The sequence below is a fragment of the Felis catus genome, chromosome X (genome assembly GCF_018350175.1).
Source record: "Felis catus isolate Fca126 chromosome X, F.catus_Fca126_mat1.0, whole genome shotgun sequence".
Lineage (NCBI taxonomy): Eukaryota > Metazoa > Chordata > Mammalia > Carnivora > Felidae > Felis > Felis catus.
This window is the reverse complement of record NC_058386.1, coordinates 99,972,939-99,989,843: the sequence shown is the minus strand read 5'-3', so window position 1 is coordinate 99,989,843 and position 16,905 is coordinate 99,972,939. Positions and strand designations below refer to the sequence as shown.

At 37.4% G+C, this 16,905-nt stretch overlaps 1 long non-coding RNA gene across 1 annotated transcript in view; it reads right to left on the bottom strand.

The window, feature by feature from the left end:
* The window catches only part of LOC111558713, an 842,592-nt gene that overhangs the window by 155,185 nt on the left and 670,502 nt on the right, over positions 1-16,905 (bottom strand). The window contains exon 5 of the long non-coding RNA XR_002739813.2: positions 4,101-4,218. This is a non-coding gene — a long non-coding RNA (uncharacterized LOC111558713). The remainder of the gene's footprint in view (positions 1-4,100; positions 4,219-16,905) is intronic.

The window sequence follows — 16,905 nt, the reverse complement described above, 5'->3', positions numbered from 1 at the left end:
TAATTTGTCTGTTTGCAAGTGGGGAGACAGACAGGTAAAGCAATTACAAAAGCTCCACTACTGTATCTCCATTCATATATGCAATGTATATTTATTGAACCCTTACTATGCATCAAATGCATTAGATGTTATAGGAAGCAGAGAAATATAACTGACACGACTCTGTCCTGAAAGAATTTACTGTTGAACAAAGGCTGCGACAGAAATAAATCTGTCACAATTTCTACCCTCTTGGTTACAAAGTTTACGGTTATTGTCCTAAGGTGGCCCAAGGAAGAAGGAATCTAATACATCTCTGTCATATCATTCAGCTATGGAAAAAAAGGAAAGCCCTGTTGGCAATTGCCCCTCTGAAGGTTTGATCAGAAGACAGTAATTTCAATTATTCAAATGTTATTTAGTTGTCAGAAATAAGATGATCACAGCTTAAAGCATATTTTAGTCATGTGAAGGCAGAGAGGACAGTTTCCAAATTCATCAAATGTAAACATTTAGGACACATGTTGAGCACCTGTGTGAAGCCATCAGCCAGTCTTTTGTTAGTTGTAATCAGTAATTGAAACTTTGTAAGTTTGAGAGAGAAAAATAGCATGATTGTCATAGAGCAAACTAAGTGGAATCTGAGACTGCAACTAAAGTTGTGAAGTTCCTTAGTTTTAATAACATTTTTGAGTTAGAAATGGCTTTACCGTCTCATGTTTAAAACACCAAGTACCAATTACTGCACAACCTTGCAGGGCAAAATCTAAGGATGCGACTTTATTGTTTCCAATAGTTAATGGACTAGTAATTTAATAGCAATATTCTATCTTAAAGAGAAGTTTTCTTAGATCTCCCAAACACATGCTTTGATTCTCTTTTCCAGAATCAGCTATAGAGGTTCAATTCCTTACTGGCTATGTGACCCTGTGAAAGTTGCTGAATCCATTTAGGTTTCCTTTTCCTCATCTGTAAAAGCGGAATAATAGAAGTACCTTTCTTGTATGGTTGTTTTGAAGATGATATGTTACATACTTAGTACAGTGTCTGGAACAGGCTGAGAACTCAATATACTATCAGTAATTATTATTATTGTTAACTTATGTGTACAAATCTATTATTTTCAAAAATTTAAGCTCTTTCAGGGAAACAATATTGCCTTCTACTCTGTTAGTTTCTCCTTCAGTACCAAATAACAGTATTATAACAATAGTCTTAAACAAGATTCAATGCTGTGAAACATATTATCTCTTTTGAAAACTACAGCAGTTCTATGAAGGCAGGTTTTAATATCCCTGTAATAAAGGGTAAAAACAGTGTGATGTTTTCCAGGAATTTGGAAATGAGTTTGCCCTCTGAGAGATCTGCTAAGAAAACAAAACAACACATAATGGACCAGAGAATAAAGAGGAAAAGTCACCTTACAGAAGCTTTGTCTTCTAGGTCAGAGCAAGACTTAATGGAAGGTATTATTAACAGAACCATTTGCCTTTTGTAGACAGAGCACATTTGGCTGTCTTACTTCAAAGCCACCCAATATTCAAATCATCCAAATCATTATATTCTCAAACAGGCTTCTGATTCGTTTTTCACTCCCTTAGTAGTGTGTCTCTAGAAACATTGTTCCCTGATTATGCTCAGGCTCATATAAGCAACTGCTTCCATTAACAATTTTAGGCATAAAATAATGATGCCAATTTGCTAAATTGCCATCAGGCTCTTGAGAACTTCATTGTATCAGTATGTCAAAGTCTTGGGCAATGAGCAGATTGAGTTTATCAGTTGTCTTCTGAGGTTTCCTCCTGGTGATTCCTTTGACTTGAATATGCTTTCCCTTCTAATTCCTATAACACTCATGGGATAAAATTGTGACCCAAAGAGTTCTCAATTTTTAAGAACCCACAGATAATTAATAGAACTCAAGTTAGAACCCAGTTGGCTTTCAATTCTGGGTTATTTGAAGGATGAATCAAAGAAGAACAATAAAATATATCTTATTTGCTTTTCCGTGCGTAGCTTGTATATAAAGTGTAGGATTTGTGTTTTAGATACTATTCTTACATATAAGAATAGTATATTTTAGTATCTAAAATATATATATTATATATATACATAAAAATATATATTATATATATGTATATTTTAGTATAACTTTTAAATACTATTCTAATGAATCTCAAATCCCTCCAACCTCCCAAATATATACTGCTGTTGATGAAGCCAACTGGAATTGATGAAGTGACTTGCCCAAGTACACACAGCATTAATAGCAGATTGGGAATTAGAATCCAGGCTACCAGACTCTCACCTTGAACACTTTCCTTTGTACCATGATGTATCATTTCAGAGTTTTCGGGTGACACTCTCAGTAAATAGAATCACTGCACTTTGAAATAATCTGGCTTATTTTGGGGGGCCATTTAGATGCACACTAGTCTAGTACAGGATATCATCGAACCATGAATACAATCGTGGAAGGGTGGACAACGAAAGCGCTGCTTACAGAAGTCTACTGGAAGGTCTAGGGCAAAGGAAGCAAAGCATTAAAGGAAAATTATAAAAGGAAGGAACAATGGAAAGGAAGGTAAACAATAGACAAGAGAGCAAAAATTTGTAATAAAAATTATAATGAGGAATGGCCTACATTTATTAAGTATGATGTTCTGTCCATGCATTATCTCACATGTGCATAAATAACCAAAGAGTGCTTATTTGTTTTGATAATTACAATAGTTCTGGGGCACCTGGGTGGCTCAGCTGGTTAAGTGTCTGACTCGTGGTTTTGGCTCATGTCATGATCTCACAGTTTTGCGAGTTCAAGCCCTGCATCGGGCTCTGTGCTGGCAGCCCAGAGCCTGCTTGGGATTCTCTTGTCTCCCTCTCTCTCTGCTCCTCCCCCACTCACGCTGTCTCTGTCTCTTTCCAAATAAACTTAAAAAAATAGAATATTCCTATTATTATGCAAACCATTCATAAAAAGAATTGCAGGAATTGTATGCAGGAAACACAAATGATGAGACTGCTTCAGTTTGAAAAGGTTGAGTGAGACTTAAATGCTTGATTAAAATCTGTTGAATCGAGACAAAAAGTGCTAGAACTGGAGGGTACTTTTGACTAGGCAAAGGTACATTTAGGACAAAACAGGAAATCTTACTTTACAGAAGATGCACATTTAGGGGAGCTAATATTTCAAAGTGATTAAAATTGAAATAAAATTGACATAATGCCGGAACTATGCACCTCATAGGTTATTATAGGTGATTATGTGCTTTTAGTACCACGCAAGCCTTAAACTACCGCATGGGCAAAAGGGATGGCAGTCTCCCTTCCTGCTGACACACACCCCTTCCTAGCAAGCTGAGGCCAAGCTTCACAGTTCTTATCTTGGCATTTCATGTAGCCCTTGTCATGGGAGGGAACATGTTCTGTAATTTACACAGTGAATTCCTCTAAGTCAAGGACCATGTCTTAGTTTTGTATCTTAGCACAATGCCTGAAACACGTGAAATCATTTTCTCAATGAAAACATTTGGGATAAATATCAGGAAGATGATTTGAATCTTAAAATAAACCTCTCGGGGCTCTTTATCTTCTTGCCCACCATTCTGTAGATGTTGCTTTTATTTCTTCATAAAAACATTGAGTTGAATGGCAGTGAAGTTATACAATTTCCTACTCTTGTATCTATAAATTTATTTATAGTGGCACCAGCCATCAAAGCATTCCCTCCAATCTCAGAAGAAGAGGTGATCTTTCTGGTTATTGCCTCTGCCTTTGGCCTTATTTTTATCCCTTCGCATTGTCTCCATAATACAATAATCTCCCCCTGATCCCCGGGGGAATATGTTCCAAGACCCCCAGTGGTTGCCTGAAACTGCAGACCGTACTGAAACGTGTATATACTACTACCCCTACCCCCAATACAGAATGTGCATATGATAAAGTTTAACATAAATTGGGCACAGTCAGAGACGAACAACAATAACTAAAACTAAAATCGAGCAATTATAACATCATACTGTAATAAAAGTGGTGTGAATGTGGTCTCTCCCTCTCAAAATGTCTTCTTGTACTGTACTCACCCTTCTTCTTGTGGTGGTGTGAAATGATGAAATGCCTACCTGATGAAGCGAAGTGAGGTGAATGACAGGCTTGTGACATAAAGTTAGGCTGACTTTATGATGATGATATGTCAGGAAAAGGATCATCTGCTTCCAGACCGTAGTTGACCTCAGGTACCTGAAATGAGCAGAAGTGAAACCGTGGATAAGGGAGCATTGCTGTAGTGACCTTGATCCTTCTGTTATTTCCTCTGTCTCACGTGTTTACACATGTGTTACAACCTCATCCTTCTCTATTTCTGCACTTTCCAAAGTTTCTGACTATGCCCAGAGTCTCTTATTAAAAACAAAACACATTCAAACCACAAACCTTTCCCAACACTTTGCCTGCTCTAGGTACTGCAGGCTCACCTCCTCTTTGTGACCAAGATCTTCATAAGAATATCCTGCACTAAGTTTGCTTAAATTGGAATTGATAAATGGGCTTTAGGAGGTACATGGACCTCCTTGAAATGGAGGTCCTCTTGAAATGGAGGAAATTATTTTGTGTATGCATGCATATGTGTTCTGGCAAGAAGGGCCATAGCCTTCATACATCTTCCATATCTTCTCATTTGTTTATTCATCATCCTACTACAATTGGGCCGTTGCTTACAATCAGGCTTCTTCCCCCTCATACCACTGGAAATTTCATCACCAAGGTCACCAGTGACAGACTCCTTTCAATGTTATCTTACTTGAGCTCATGTCAGCATTTTTACTCCTTTCAACGTTTTCTTGTTTTTGAAACACTACCTAGCTTTATTTTACATGTATGTTTCAGGGCACCTGGTTGTCTCAGTCAGTTGAGTGTTAGACTCTTGAGTTCGCCTCAGGTCATGATCTCACAGTTCGTGAATTTGAGCCCCGCATTGGGCTCCGCACTGACACTGGGGAGCCGGCTTGGGATTTTCTCTCTTCCTCTCTTTCTGCCCCTCTCCCCTCCAAATAAATAAATAAACATTTAAATAAAATAATAAATGCACTTTTCCCTCTTGTTTCTTCTGATACTACCACAATTCCTTCTCAATCTATTTTTCAGGTTCACATGCTTGATGCTTATTTGTAGCTGACAGTTCCTGGGTATGACCGCTGCCATTTTCCTAATTGTTGGATTCACTCACAGCCCCACCTACACCCCCTTGTGAAAGTGTGTCATCCCACAGCCCATGATAAATGAGGTGCAGGCTATGTGAAGCCAACAGAGTGACCTCAGCTGACTAGATCAGGGTTGATACATGGGTAAATTTAAGCCAACTGAATCTCTTTTCTGGAGAATTAAGAGATTTTAAAATCATAGTTAAAATATAGAGAGAATTCATAACTCCATTATCTACTTGATAAATTTTCACATTCATGTAACAGGAAGAACATTAGCAACAACTCAGAAGCTATCGTTACATCCGTTGTCAGTCACTATTCCTTGACACCTCTCCAAAGATAAATGCCATTTTAACTTCTAACATAATAGATTGGTTTTGTCTAGTTTTGAATTTTCTATAGCTAAATAGATTTCGCTATTTCACCCATAATTATGTTTGTGAGAGTCCACGTTGTTCTGTGCAACTGTACTTCTTTAATTTTCATTGATAAGTAGTATTCCATTGTGTGATGAGTATGCCAAAATGTGTCCATTCTACTGCTGACATTTGGGTTGCTTCCAGTTTGCAGCTATCTATAAAGAACGCTTCTTTAGGTATTCTTCTACATGTTTATTTGTGCACACATATACACAGTTCAATTTTATACATATTTAGGAGTGTAATTTACAGGGCTATAGGATAAATACATGTTCCCTTTTCGCAGATATTACTGAAGAGTTTTCCACGGGGATGTATCAGTTTGCATTCCCATCGGCAACAGAGGAGTTTTGGTTGCTCCACACCATTGCTAATGGTTTATGTTGTCAGATGTTTTCATTTTAGCCATTCCTCTGTAAACTTAATAATATATAATTCTGGTTTTAAATTTCCTTCATTACAAAATAAACTAAGCTAGTTTTCATATGTTTTTTTAAGGTTGCTTGTTTGTTCAAATGATCTCTACACCCAACATGGGGCTTGAACTCATGACTCTGAGGTTAAGAGTCACATGCTTTTCCAACTGAGCCAGCCAGGGACCCCACATTTTTTAATTATATGTATTGCAACTATCTTGTCCCATTGGGTGGTTTGACTTTTCCCTTTCTTTATGGTCATTAATCAAGTTTTCATTTATTTTAGACATACTTGTGTCCTCTTTATGGGACCTTTCCTTATCTAAAAGTCATGAAAATATTCTCCTATGAAAACTTCTAAAAATACAACTACTTGAAAATTTTAAATCTTGGCAAACAGACACATGGAAAGATGCCCAATATCACTAATCATCAGGGAGATGCAAGTCAAAACCACAATGAGATATCACTTTAGACCTGTCAGAATGGCTAAATTCAAAAACACAGGAAATAACAAGTGTTGTCAAGAATGTGAAGAAAAAGGAACACTTGTGCACTGTTGGTGGGAATGTAAATTTGTGAAACCACTGTGCAAAACAGTATGGAGCTTCCTCACAAAATTAAAAATAGAACTACAATATGATCCAGTAATTCCACTACTGGGCATTTATCCAAAGAAAATGAAAACACTAATTCAAAAAGATATATGCACCCTTGTGTTTATTGCAGCATTATTTACATCAGCTAAGATATGGAAGCAACCCACGCCTATTGATAGAAGAATGGATAAAGAAGATGTGATACACACACACACACACACACACACACACACACAGGAATATTATTCAGTCATAAAGAAGAATGAGCTCTTGCCATTTGCAACAATACGGATGGATCTAGAGGGTATTATGCTAAGTGAAATAAGTCAGACTGAGAAACACAAATACCATAATATTTCACTCATAACTGGAATCTAAGCAAAAAAACACAAAGCAGAAACAGACCCTTAAGTACAAAGAGCAAACTGATGATTGCTGGGGAGGAATGTGGGAGACAGGAAAAATGAGTGAAGGGGAGTAGGTGATACAGGCTTCCAGAAATGGAATGAATAAGTCACAGGGATAAAAGGTACAGCATAAGTAGAGGTGCCTGGGTAACTGAGTTGGTTAAGCATGGGACTCTTGATTTCAGCTCAGGTCATGAGCTCATGGTGTGAGTTCAAGCCCTCCTTTGGGCTCTGCACTGTCAGTGCAGAGACTGCTTGGGATTCTTTCTCCCTCTCTCTCTGCCCCTCCCCCACTCATATTTTTTTCCTCTCTCTCAAAATAAATACCCTTAAAAATTATTAAAAAAAAAAGTTACAGCATGGGGAATATAGTCAGTGATATTATAATAACACTGTATAGGGACAGACGGTAGCTGCACTTGTGGTGAGCACAGCACAACTGAAAGGTAAGTTGAATCACTACGTTGTACAACTGAAACTGATGTAACATGGTGTACCAACTATACTGAAACTTTTTAAAAAATTGGATTTTCAATCAACCTGGGGTTCCCTTTTGTATGTAATATGAGATAGGGGTCATTTCATTTTTTCCACATAGCTATCAAATTGACCCAGCACCATTTATTCCAAAAACCATCATTTCTCTATGGTCTGTTATGCCACCTTTGTCATAAACAAGTGCCTTTATGTGTGAGGGATTGTTTCTGGACTTGTTCTCTCTTGTTTCATTTGTCTATTTCAAACCCTGGTGCTAACACCACAGTGTCTAATTTACTATAAACTTACAATAACACTAACATCTGGTAATGTGATTCCATCATCTTTATTTTTCTTTATTATTTTCTTGCCTATTTTTGTGCTTTGCATTTGTGTAAATAATTTAGAATGAGCATCAAATTCCATAAGAATACTACTGGAGGTTTTATGAGGAAAGCATTGAAGCTATACATGAATTTTGGGAGGATTAGCATCTTGACAACAATGAGTCTTCAAACCCATGAATGTGATTTGTCTCTCCATTTTCATTTGTACATTTTTCTCTCAATAATGTTTCAGAGTTCTCTGTGTAGAGGTTTTTCTAATTATGTATTGGACTCATTCCTAGTTATCTGGTACTTTTGATGCTACCATAAATGCCATTATTTCAAAGTTATTATTTTCTAATTACCTGTTGTTATTATACAGAAATTCAATAGATTTTTCTTATATATATTGATATCATATCTTAAGACCTTGTCAAATTCACTTATTAAATTTAACACTTATCTGTAGATCTCTTTGGATTTTCTACGTATGTATTCATGTTTTCTTTTCTTTTTCTTTTTTTTAATAGGAAATTTAATGTGAAATTGGTTTCCATACAACACCCAGTGTTCATCCCAAAAGGTGCCCTCCTCAATACCCATCACCCACCCTCCCCTCCCTCCCACCCCCCCATCAACTCTCAGTTTGTTCTCAGTTTTTAAGACTCTCTTATGCTTTGGCTCTCTCCCACTCTAACCTCTTTTTTTTTTTCTTCCCCTCCTCCACAGACTTCTGTTAAGTTTCTCAAGATCCACAAAAGAGTGAAGACATATGGTATCTGTCTTTGTATGACTTATTTTACTTAACATAATACTCTCCAGTTCCATCCATGTTGCTACAAAGGGCCATACTTCATTCTTCCTCATTGCCACATAGTATTCCATTGTGTATATAAACCACAATTTCTTTATCCATTCATCAGTTGATGGACATTTAGGCTCTTTCCACAATTTGGCTATTGTTGAAAGTGCTGCTATAAACATTGGGGTACAAGTGCCCCTATGCATCAGTACTCCTGTATCCCTTGGGTAAATTCCTAACAGTGCCTCTGCTGGGTCATAGGGTAGGTCTATTTTTAATTTTTTGAGGACCCTCCAAACTGTTTTCCAGAGCGGCTGCACCAGTTTGCATTCCCACCAACAGTGCAAGAGGGTTCCTATTTCTCCACATCCTCTCCAGCATCTATAGTCTCCTGATTTGTTCATTTTGGCCACTCTGACTGGCGTGAGGTGATACCTGAGTGTGGTTTTGATTTGTATTTCCCTGATGAGGAGCGATGTTGAGCATCTTTTCATGTGCCTGTTGGCCATCTGGATGTCTTCTTTAGAGAAGTGTCTATTCATGTTTCTTGCCCATTTCTTCACTGGATTATTTGTTTTTTGGATGTGGAGTTTGGTGAGCTCTTTATAGATTTTGGATACTAGCCCTTTGTCCGATATGTCATTTGCAAATATCTTTTCCCATTCCGTGGGTTGCTTTTAGTTTTGTTGGTTGTTTCCTTTGCTGTGCAGAAGCTTTTTATCTTCATGAGGTCCCAATAGTTCATTTTTGCTTTTAATTCCCTTGCCTTTGGGGATGTGTCAAGTAAGAAATTGCTGCAGCTGAGGTCAGAGAGGATTTTTCCTGCTTTGTCCTCTAGGGTTTTGATGGTTTCCTGTCTCACATTTAAGTCCTTTATCCATTTTGAGTTTGTTTTTGTGAATGGTGTAAGACAGTGGTCTAGTTTCACTCTTCTGCATGTTGCTGTCCAGTTCTCCCAGCACCGTTTGTTAAAGAGACTGTCTTTTTTCCATTGGATATTCTTTCCTGCTTTGTCAAAGATTAGTTGGCCATACTCTTGTGGGTCTAGTTCTGGGGTTTCTATTCTATTCCATTGGTCTATGTGTCTGTTTTTGTGCCAATACCATGCTGTCTTGATGATTACAGATTTGTAGTAGAGGCTAAAGTCTGGGATTGTGATGCCTCCTGCTTTGGTCTTCTTCTTCAAAATTACTTTGGCTATTCGGGGCCTTTTGTGGTTCCATACAAATTTTAGGATTGCTTGTTCTAGCTTTGAGAAGAATGCTGGTGCAATTTTGATTGGGATTGCATTGAATGTGTAGATAGCTTTGGGTAGTATTGACATTTTAACAATATTTATTCTTCCAATCCATGAGCACAGAATTTTTTTCCATTTCTTTGTATCTTCTTCAATTTCCTTCATAAGCTTTCTATAGTTTTCAGCATACAGATCTTTCACATCTTTGGTTAGGTTTATTCCTAGGTATTTTATGCTTCTTGGTGCAATTGTGAATGGGATCAGTTTATTTATTTGTCTTTCTGTTGCTTCATTATTAGCGTATAAGAATGCAACTGATTTCTGTACATTGATTTTGTATCCTATGACTTTGCTTAATTCATGTATCAGTTCTAGCAGACTTTTGGTGGAGTCTATTGGATTTTTGATGTATAATATCATGTCATCTGCAAAAAGTGAAAGCTTAACTTCATCTTCGCCAATTTTGATGCCTTCGATTTCCTTTTGTTGTCTGATTGCTGATGCTAGAACTTCCAACACTATGTGAAACAACAACGGTCAGAGTGGACATCCCTGTTGTGTTCCTGATCTCAGGGGGGAAAGCTCTCAGTTTTTCCCCATTGAGGATGATATTAGCTGTGGGCTTTTCATAAATGGCTTTTATGATCTTAAATATGTTCCTTATATCCCGACTTTCTTGAGGGGGTTTATTAAGAAAGGATGCTGGATTTTGTCAAATGCTTTTTCTGCATCAATTGACAGGATCATATGGTTCTTATTTTTTCTTTTATTAATGTGATGTATCACGTTGATTGATTTGCAAATGTTGAAGCAGCCCTGCATCCCAGGAATGAATCCACTTGATCATGGTGAGTAATTCTTTTTATATGCTGTTGAATTCGATTTGCTAGTATCTTGTTGAGAATTTTTGCATCCATATTCATCAGGGATATCGGCCTGTAGTTCTCTTTTTTTACTGGGTCTCTGTCTGGTTTAGGAATCAAAGTAATGCTGGCTTCATAGAATGAGTCTGGAAGTTTTCCTTCCCTTTTTATTTTTTGGAATAGCTTGATAAGGATAGGTATTATCTCTGCTTTAAATGTCTGCTAGAATTCCCCAGAGAAGCCATCTGGTCCTGGACTCTTATTTGTTGGGAGATTTTTGATAACTGATTCAATTTCTTCACTGGTTATGGGTCTGTTCAAGTTTTCTATTTCTTCCTGTTCGAGTTTTGGGATTGTGTGGGTGTTTAGGAATTTGTCCATTTCTTCCAGGTTGTCCAATTTGTTGGCATATAATTTTTCATAGTATTCCCTGATAATTGTATCTCTGAGGGATTGGTTGTAATAATTCCATTTTCATTCATGATTTTATCTATTTGGGTCATCTCCCTTTTCTTTTTGAGGAGCCTGGCTAGAGGTTTATCAATTTTGTTTATTTTTTCAAAAAACCAACTCTTCGTTTCGTTGATCTGCTGTATAGTTTTTTTAGACTCTATATTATTTCTTCTCTGATCTTTATTATTTCTCTTCTTCTGCTGGGTTTGGGGTGTCTTTGCTGTTCTGATTCTACTTCCTTTAGGTGTGCTGTTAGATTTTGTATTTGGGATTTTTCTTGTTTCTTGAGATAGGCCTGGATGGCAATGTATTTTCCTCTCAGGACTGCCTTCACTGCATCCCAAAGCGTTTGGATTGTTGTATTTTCATTTTCATTTGTTTCCATATATTTTTAAATTTCTTCTCTAATTGACTGGTTGACCCATTCATTCTTTAGTAAGGTGTTCTTTAACCTCCGTGCTTTCAGAGGTTTTCCAGACTTTTTCCTGTGGTTGATATCAAGCTTCATAGCATTGTGGTCTGAAAGTATGCATGGTATGATCTCAAGTCTTGTATACTTATGAAGAGCTGTTTTGTGACCCAGTATGTGATCTATCTTGGAGAATGTCCTATGTGCACTCGAGAAGAAAGTATATTCTGTTGCTTTGGGATGCACAGTTCTAAATATATCTGTCAAGTCCATCTGATCCAATGTATCATTCAAGGGCCCTTGTTTCTTTATTGATCCTGTGTCTAGATGATCTATCCATTGTTGTAAGTGGAGTATTAAAGTCCCCTGCAATTACCACATTCTTATCAATAAGGTTGCTTATGTTTGTGATTAATTGTTTTATATAATTGGGGGCCCCCTATTCGGCGTGTACACATTTATAATTGTTAGCTCTTCCTGATGGATAGACCCTGTGATTATTATATAATGCCCTTCCTCATCTCTTGTTACAACCTTTAATTTAAAGTCTAGTTTGTCTGATATAAGTATGGCTACTCCAGCTTTCTTTTGACTTCCAGTAGCATGATAGCTAGTTCTCCATCTCCTCACTTTCAATCTGAATGTGTCCTCAGGTCTAAAACGAGTCTCTTGTAGACAGGAAATAGATGGGTCTTGTTTTGTTGTCCATTCTGATACCTTATGTCTTTTGGTTGGAGCATTTAGTCCATTTACATTCAGTGTTATTATAGAAAGATATGGGTTTAGAGTCATTGTGATGTCTGTAGGTTTCATGCTTGTAGTGATGTCTCTGGTACCTTGTCTCACAGGATCCCCCTTAGGATCTCTTGTAGGGCTGGTTTAGTGATGACAAATTCCTTCAGTTTTTGTTTGGGAAGACCTTTATCTCTCTTTCTATTCTAAATGACAGACTTGCTGGATAAAGGATTCTTGGCTGCATATTTTTTCTGTTCATCACATTGAAGATTTCCTGCCATTCCTTTCTGGCCTGCCAAGTTTCAGTAGATAAATCTGTCACTAGTCTTATAGATATCCCTTTATATGTAGAGCATGTTTCTCCCTAGCTGCTTTCATAATTTTCTCTTTATCCTTGTATTTTGCCAGTTTCACTATGATATGTCGTGCAGAAGATCGATTCAAGTTACATCTGAAGGGAGTTCTCTGTGCCTCTTGGATTTCAATGCCTTTTTCCTTCCCCAGATCAGGGAAGTTCTCAGCTATTATTTCTTCAAGTACCCCTTCAGCACCTTTCCCTCTCTCTTCCTTGTCTGGAATCCCAATTATGCATATGATATTACGTTTAATTGTGTCACTTAGTTCTCTAATTCTCCTCTCATACTCCTGGATTTTTTTTCTCTCTCTTTTTCTCAGCTTCCTCTTTTCCATAATTTTATCTTCTAATTCACCAATTCTCTCCTCTGTCTCTTGAATCCGAGTTGTGGTCGCCTCCATTTTATTTTGCACCTCATTTAGAGCATTTTTTAGCTCCTCCTGACTGTTTCTTAATCCCTTGATCTCTGTAGCAATAGATTCTCTGCTGTCCTCTATACTTTTTTTAAGCCCAGTGATTAATTTTATGACTATTATTTTAAATTCATTTTCTGTTACATTGCTTAAATTGTTTTTGATCAGTTCATTAGCTGTCGCTACTTCCTGGAGTTTCTCTTGAGGAGACTTCCTCCGTTGCATCATTTTGGATAGTCCCTGGAGTGGCAGGGAACTTCAGGGCTCTTCCTCTGTGCTGTCTGGAGTAACTTGCGATGATGGGCAGGGCCGCAGTCAGACCTGATGTCTGCCCCCGGCCCACCGCTGGGGCCACAGTCAGACTGGTGTGTACCTTATCTTCCCCTCTCCCAGGGGCAGGACTCACTGTGGAGTGGTGTGGCCCTTGTCTGGGCTACTGGCACACTGCCAGGCTTGTGGTGCTGCTTCAATGGGATCCGGCGTGTTAGCTGGGGTGGATCCACAAGGTGCACGGGGGCGGGAGGGGCAGGTTCAGCTCACTTTGCCTTCAGTGGTCTGCTTCGGGAGGGGCCCTGTGGCACCAGGAGGGAGGCAGACCTGTCTGAGAGATGGATCTGCAGAAGCACAGCGTTGGGTGTTTGCACGGTGCAAGCGAGTTCCATGATGGGAACTGGTTCCCTTTGGGATTTTGGCTGGGGGATGAGTGAGGAAGAAGGCGCTTCCCAGCACCTTTGTTCCCTGCCACGCTGAGCTCTGTCCTCTGGGGCTCAACAACTCTCCCTCCCGCTCTCTGAGCAGAGCTGTTGACTTATTCCAGATGTTAAATCCTGCTGGCTGTCAGAACACATTCCGTCTGGCCCCTTCACTTTTGCAAGCCAGACTCAGGGGCTCTGCATTGCTGGGCAGGCTGCCCCTCCACCACCCTGGCTCCCTCCTGCCAGTTCGTGTAGCGCACACCACCTCTCCACCCTTCCTACCCTCTTCCGTGGGCCTCTCGTCTACGCTTGGCTCCAGAGAATCCATTCTGCTAGTATTCTGGCAGTTTTCCGGGTTATTTAAGCAGATGTGGGTGGAATCTAAGTGGTCAGCAGGACACAGTGAGCCCAGCGTCCTCCTATGCTGCCATCTTCCTCTCCAAATCCTGTATTCATGTTTTCTGCAAATAATGTTAATTTTATTTCTTCCCATTTCAGTCTCTTATAGCTTTAATATTTCCATACCTTGCTGTGCTGACTAGGAACTCCAGCACAATTTTAAACACAGGTACTTATGGCTGATTTTCTTGCATCATTCCTGATCTCAAGAGGAAAACTTTTAATATTTAACAATTAAGTGTGATGTTTGACATAAGTTTCTGTAAATATCCCTTGTTAGGTTATGGTAGTGCCCTTATATTCACATTTTGCCAATGGGGATTAATAGATACTGGTTTCTACAGATTGCACTTTTTATACGTTTTTTTGAGATACATTTTTTCTTCATTCTGTTTATGTGGGAAGTGACTAATTAATTTTGAATGTTAAACCAATCTTATATTCCTGTAATGGATCCAAAATTTCATGATATATTACCCCTTTTATGAATCACTAGATTCAGTTTTGTAATCTTTTGTGTGTCTACACAAGAAAGATGGGTCCATGTTTTGCTTCTTGTGATATCATTTTCACATTGTAGTAGTCAAGTTAAAGTGGCCTAAAACAAAGTGGGTAGTATTCCCTTTTTCTCTTTTAAGAGTTTGTGTAATATTATAGGTTTTAATTTTATCCTTGAATGTTTAATGAATTCACTGGTGAAATTCTATGGCCCTAGAATTGTTTTCATAAGAAGGCTTTAAATTCTGGATCCAATTTCTTCATTTTAGGTGTATTCTATTCAGAACATCTATTTATTCTTGTGTTGGCTTCTTTAAATGGTGTTTTCCCAGGAATTTGTCTCCTTCATTTACATTTACCAATTTTAGGTTTAATCTAGGACAGTGGCTTTAAGGAAAAATGGAAAACGAAGACAAGGAGACATGTAAAGTGATGCTATATAATGGGTTATGATGCTGACCATCACTTTGAAACAATAGGCACAGAAAAACTGTTCAACAAGCTTGTTCATTTATGCAGGACATTTCTAAAAATGTTTCAAGGAGAAAATGCAGCTTAAAGTAGTGTGTGGAAGGGGAGAAGGAAAATAGTTTATCTGTTAAGACCCTCCAAATTCCCCGTTCATGGGTTTTATATGGAGAGGTACATGCACTTCGAAATTACATCATCTGACCCCTGTGTAGTAAACCAAATCATCTGTTGAAAAGCAGATTTCATCCAGTGTATGGAAGTGGAAAGTGTTTCAACAAAGGCAGCACTCCAACCCAGAGGGACACAAAAAGATGTCATTGAGAGTTTCTGCTAAACACTTTAATTTATTGTGATAATATCTGTATTTTAATTAAGAGTATTTTGTTCATTTAAATTTAATGTAATTACTAATGTATTTGGGTTTATTTGCCTTCTTATTATTGGCTTTCCAATGATGAAAATAATTACTATGAATTAATAATTTATTGTTTCATTCTACCCTTATATTCTTACTTGTTATAAATCTTTTCCTATTCTTTTAGTGGTACCCTGGAAATTACAGTATGCATCCTTAACTTATTTAAGTGTAATCTAAATTAGTATTTTTACCACTTTCTGGACAATGAAAGATTCTTAGAACACTTTAAATCAGTTCATCTCTTCCTCTTGTGCTAATTTTTGGTGTATATTTTAATTATATACATATTAATTGTATATAATACACTATATATGATGTATATAACATATAGAACATACATATAACATATCATATATATCATACAATCAACATTCATTTATATTTACTCACACATTTACTCTTATCTTTGCTCTTCATTATTTCTTGCTTTTCAACACTTGCATCTAAGATTATTTTTTTTCTATTTGAAGAACTCACTTTAATATTTTTTTTAGTGCAGATCTGCTAATAAACTCTCTTAGTTTTATTAGTCTGACAATGTCTTTAATTTGTTTTTGTTCATGAAGGATGCTTTCCCAAGGTATAGAACTCTGAGTTGAAAGTTATTTTCTTTAGGGGCACCTGGGTGGCTCAGTTGGTTAAGCGTCCAACTTCGGTTCAGGTCATGATCTCATGGTTCGTAAGTTTGAACCCCGCAATAAGCTCTGTGCTGATGGCTTGGATTCTGTGTTTCCCTCTCTCTCTGACCCTCTCCCACTCACCTCTGTCTCTCTCTCTCTCTTAAAAATAAACATTAAAAAAGTTATTTTCTTTAGTAAATGTGAAGGTAACTTTCATCATTTCTGTTGAACATTGCTATTCTTTTAAAAAATATTTTTAAAAATTCCATTATTTACTTTGAATTTTTTCATTTTACTTTATTTCAATTTATTTTACTGCTTTTTCAGTTTACTTGAATGAAAACCTAAATATTTATTTTATATAGGCAATACATTTATATATTTATACATTTACCAAGAAAAGGGAATAGGGAAATCATAATCAATATAACAAAATACAAGAGAAGGAAAAAAGAAAACAAATCAGTATGCAAAAACAAAAAAAAACGTGTGTATCTACCTCTATATCTATTTATTTATCCATCTATTTGTCTATGTATCTATCAGTCATCTATATCAATAATTGCCTTTAGGAACCCTTTTGCACTGTTAGTGGGAATGCAAACTGGTGCAGACACTCTGGAAAAAAATGGAGGTTCATCAAAAAATTAAAAACAGAACTACCCTATGACAAAGCAATTGCACTACTAGGTATTTATCCAAAGGATACAAAA